This window comes from Etheostoma spectabile, chromosome 12, assembly GCF_008692095.1.
Source record: "Etheostoma spectabile isolate EspeVRDwgs_2016 chromosome 12, UIUC_Espe_1.0, whole genome shotgun sequence".
NCBI classification, from domain to species: domain Eukaryota; kingdom Metazoa; phylum Chordata; class Actinopteri; order Perciformes; family Percidae; genus Etheostoma; species Etheostoma spectabile.
Window position 1 is genome coordinate 31540205 of NC_045744.1, and position 5429 is coordinate 31545633.

Consider the following 5429-nt stretch of genomic DNA (forward strand, 5'->3'; position numbering starts at 1 on the left):
AGAGATTATATCTCCAACCTGGCCTGGGAACGCGTACGGATCCCCCACTCAGAGCTGGTTAATTTAGCTCGGGAAAGGGAAGTTTGGGTCCCCTGCTGGAGCTGCTGCCCCTGTCACCCGACACCAGATAAGCGGATGACGATGGATGGATGGTCGTGATAGGTAATAATCTGTCTAAATTGGAGCTGGACAAGATGTATCTTCCAGAGAAAATGAATCATGAGCTGGCAGATTCATCTGGTTTTCCTGGCTAGTAACTTAGATTTATGAGCCTACAAAACACATTTCACATGTGAGCTCAAAGATGTAGTGGGTGGCTACTTTGACAGTGTGGTGACAGGTTGCAATTTATTCACTTGTAGTTCTATTTTGAATAGGCTTCACCCTCTAAGAACTCTTGCTAATGGGTGAATAAACATGTTAAACTAAATTGCTGATCCCATTAAATATTACCTGCTAACATCAGCATATTAGCCTTGTCACTGGGAGCTCTGCATTGAGAATGCATTGTTAGCATTAAGCCCAAAGCACCACTGTGTCTAAAGCTGCCTACACATGATCATCGGGGGAGGACTACGGAGTCCCACTACGGCGACTGTCTCTGGACTGGTTCCCAGCCCACCGCTAAGGTTCTTGTTACTTCTGTGAATGCTAAGTAGCATTCCTCTAACCCGGGTCCCGCCACAGCGGCAGAGCCTGGCCTCCATTCTGCATCCAGCGGCCCCTTTTTTTGGCCTACACACCCCCACACCTCCTCGAAACCAGGTCCATGCTGGCTTCACTGACCACGTGTACTAGTATACCACCTACAGGGCCGCGGCAGTGAACAGTACCGCTTTTTGCTAGTATGACCGCTAGCTCTACTTTCTTTGCCATGACCGGTGAGCTTTGGCTGTTCCCCTGTAGGTAGTGGGGGGGACGCGGTGACACACCTCCTATGGAGCGGTGTTTCCGCCACGACGGCAGCACAGAGGTCTCCTCTGGTCATGCCACTGTAATATAAAGTATCTGTGGACGGGAGAGAGGCCCGTGCGGGGCACAGGGCGTGAAAAAAATCTTCACTATTGCACATGCGCAAAGGGATTAACCAAATAGCTCTTAGACCATCTAGCGTCTCACGTTCATCTCAGAAGGCTAGCAAGAGTACACAAAAACTTCCGTGTAGGCTCCTTCAAAATTAAAGCCCTTCCTGTGACGGTTCACAACAACACAAAATTACTGTTAAACAAATAAGGTTGTGAACTTTTTCAACATATCAGCTGTAAAGCAAGTACTGTAAATAATGTAAATAGTGTGTTTTAATCACACTATAATTGATAATTTCCTATAGACTACCTTTAGTTTTAAACTAAACATTAATTTCTATTTCCAATGCTTTAACACATTTTACAACAATGCCGTACTTCAATACAACTGTAAGGTAGTTTTAACAGAGTATTTTCATGGCCTATTGTACATTATACTTATCTATTTTTATGGCTTTACTTTGCATATTCATATACATTTTACAAAATGTTATGAATTATATGATGTATTAAAGTGGATAAAGAGGAGACTTTATTGATCCGGTGGTGAAATTCACACGCTAGCTGACAAGTCAAACTTCCGCTGTTTTTTTGGTTGAAGTAACTCAAAAGTAATGCAAAAGTAGTGTAATGCATTACAATTCCGAGACAGTAATGTTGTAATATAACTAATTACTCTCCAATGACAGTTACTAGTAATCTATAATGTTTTACATTTTGGAAGTAGTACCCAACACTGCTCTCTCTAAACTTGCTCATAGCTCCTCGGGGCAGGAATAAGAGCTTTGAGGGGCCAGACCAACTCTCAGTTTAACTGAGGAGCTATCAAATAAGGGAAGTAAGATGCACCTCATGGCTACACAAAGGAAATGAGGGTTGCCATGAGGGCAGGTGAAACACATCAGAGCGGTGCAGACAATCACAAAGGTGGGAAAACACACAAGGAAATACAAATGGCACATGAGAAGTGAACATACAAAACCCAGGACCATCACAGTGTGAATGCTTGACAATAAAGACAACTTAGTTACCACTTTGGGGAGCATTTTGTTCTTAAATTTCAACGTTATCTTCTGTTTGAGTGCCTTCCAATTCATTTGCATACTGTCCTTTTCATGTTGGTTGCCTCATGCTAGTTTGAAAACTGATTCAAACATTAGTAATGAACAATCATCTTTACGTGACTCAAGAGTGTAGCTTCCTGAGTTATGATTTCATTTTAAATGTATTTTAATGTGGGGGTTCTTTTCCAGTGTCCACGTCTGTAATACTTACACAGCCAACATGCACACAGTCTGAAATGCACCCTGCTGCAACTGTGTCACCATGTTGCCTCAGATTCTATTTTCCACCTCATCCGTCCCAGAAACTCAGATGGTGTTCCCCTTCACCTCCCTTTCTCAATTTCATAAATGGATGTTGTTGTGAGCCATGTCAGAGGGATGGTGGACTGAGATTATGGTCCCTTCTTACCCCCTGCCTCCAATGTGACTGAGACCTGCTGCCACCACACTGAGACACTCAACTGAACAGCCCGACAGCGCACAAGAAAACTCCAGGGTTATCCATATGGAAAAGTGGCCCAGTGTGTGTGTGTGTGTGTGTGTGTGTGTGTGTGTCTACACTACCAGTCAAAAGTTTGGGGTCACTTAGAAATTTCCATTCCACTCGATGTTAGACAGAATACCAGCTGATCTGAGTGGGGGGCTGATCTTTAATGCAATATCTACATTGCCCATTATCAGCAACCATTCATCCGATGTTCCAAAGGCACTTTCTGTTTACTAATGATAATCATGATATCATTTTAAAAAACTAACTAGAAAAACATTCTTTTGCAATTATGTAAGCACATACTGTAAACTGAAAACTGCTGCCCTAGTTAAAAAAACGAAAGAATGCAACTGATCTCAGTTGGTATTCTGTTTTATAATGGAGTGCAATGGAAATTTCTAAGTGACCCCAAACCTTTGACCAGAAGTGTACGTTAATTTTCCTGAGATTGCCTACAAGTGCAGATGTGAGGAGAACTAATTTGTATGCTGAAAGTGTATCTGTTGTTTGGAGCTTGGCATCATAGAACTTTCATTTCTTAGAAACTGAGATTAGTCTTCAGTTAGTTTAGTTCTCTATCCGTTTGCTAGCAATAAACACGGATGCATCAATACATTGTTTAGCAAGATTGATGTGTTGGCTCCAGAATGATAATGTCAGTCTGCACAAGAGTTTAGTTAAAACTTAACTAATCAAGTGCCTATAGTATTCAGCAGAAGTGATCTGGTCCTGGACTGCATTTATATTTGAGCTAAATAATAATAAGTAGCTAATGTTAGCATGCTAACATGCTCACGATGATGGCAAATTAATGTTTGGTAATTATTTTTAAAATAAGTCTAAAATGGCATTAACATGAATTGCTACGTGTATTTTTTGATAGCAAAGATAAATTGTTAACTTAGACAACATTATTGATAAGGATTCCCTGTGCCACATGTATGTTTAATGTTATAACATTTATAGATACATATACACGTATACACACATATATAGACACATACACACATACATACAGTATATATACACATTCTTTTTATATACACATATTACACACACACACATATGTGTATATATATATATAAGCATATATACACTGTATATATTTTGACATTACAGAAGTCTCTTGTTAGCATCTCAAATCTGCACTCGCCTCACATCCGGAGTGACAGTCGCAGTGTGATTAATTTGCTGTTCTCCTTAGGGCTGAAGTTCCTGCGTAGTGATCATAGACGGTATACATTATAAAGATGTGGCGATAGACACTCCCCAGATCTGTTGTCATGGCCTGTATTGGAGGACAGAAGTTGCTCCACATTTCCCCACTTTTTGCCACAGCTGGTCCATTATCCGGACTTCTTTCAGCGGATTGACGTCTGTCCTCCAATGTGATCCGAGCTGCATCCATGGTAACGCTCGGCTCTGTTATACTTAGCAACGGTCTGTTATGAAGAATTAACAGACCGAATGTTGGTGGATTCAACTAAGCCGTGTAATTATAGAGTAACAAAGTAGCCGGAACTTTATTTCAGAACTTGCAAGTTTTGCTGGGCTCTAGAGTTCTGTGGCATGCTTCATCACAGCGTCACCACATCTATTTCACTTTGTCTGTCCCACCAAATGGGATGAATTTGTTTGTCCAACAAATGCTCCTGTGACCTTGCTCTGGTACCTACACTTTAACCATTCTGTGTAAAAGCCCGTGTTGAAAGGCTCTCAAGTGGGTTGTTCCTTTTACTGAGATCCTGGTAGCCGGGTCCGGAGCTGCTGTTCAGCCATAGATGGCCACAGGGGAGTTGCTGCAATGTGTCATTCCGTTAGCATGTACGCACAATAATTTTGGACTCAATTACTCTGCCAGTTATCACCGCTCTGTGTTCACTTTGTGCATTTTCACAGGGGCCATTAACACCCAGAGACAGAAAAGGAGAGAAACACTCAATGTTAGGGTTTCAGAGGAAGTAGGACCCAAATAAATAATTAAAGTCCACACCAAACATAAGGTGTCCCGAGAACAGAAGGAGATCAAAAACAAGTCCAAGTAGAATCTCAAAAATAGGAACAGGCAAAACACAGAACAGTGGCAAGCAAGCCACTGACAAGGACAAACGAGAAACACCGAACAGAAGACAATAATCCACAAGAGACAAAGACAGAACAGACACTAAACACACAGGGTAATGAGAAAATAGGGAACAGGTGACACCAGGCCGGGGAAACAGGTGAAACACATAAGACAATCACAAGGGCAGGGGAAAACTAAAGACAGGAAGTAAAACTAGATAAGACAAGGGAGAAAACAGAGACTTCAAAATAAAAGGCAAAGGACTAAAATACAAATTACAAAGTAGAAAAACAGACGAACAAAAAACAAGACAAAACACCAAAACCATAACACTTAATCATTCAAGAGATGTGTCATTTGGCTTCCATACATAACTCTGTATCTGTATGATAGACCCTTGTTATTTGTCATGTACAGCAGCACAGTTACAGTGCTCATATTATGCTTTTGGGTTTTTACCCTTTCCTGTATTGTGTTATATATCTTTTTTTGTGCAGGTTTAGACAGGTCTTACCATCTCCAACAGAAAACACTGTTCACCAACTGCTCCGTGACGAACGTGCGTCACTTTGTAACACGTTATAATATTCGCGTAGCTGCTTGTGGGGCACACCCTCATAGTCTGCTTCTGACTGGCTAGTAGTCCTTATCTAGGTACTGCCCATTTGCAACTCCCAAAAAAGATGGAACAGAAGTAAGATGTCTCACTCTGTAGCCAAAACAGAGAGCTCAACACACAGGGTGAAAAGAGGAGCTGCAGTGTAATAAAAATATAGTTCTTTTGT

At 41.3% G+C, this 5429-nt stretch overlaps 1 long non-coding RNA gene across 1 annotated transcript in view; it reads left to right on the top strand.

Annotated features, from left to right (window-relative positions):
• LOC116699461 (uncharacterized) overlaps positions 1–3261 on the top strand; it is a 17404-nt gene extending 14143 nt beyond the window's left edge. Inside the window, exon 3 of the long non-coding RNA XR_004334433.1 lies at positions 3252–3261. This is a non-coding gene — a long non-coding RNA (uncharacterized LOC116699461). The remainder of the gene's footprint in view (positions 1–3251) is intronic.
• Positions 3262–5429: the final 2168 nt, after the last annotated feature.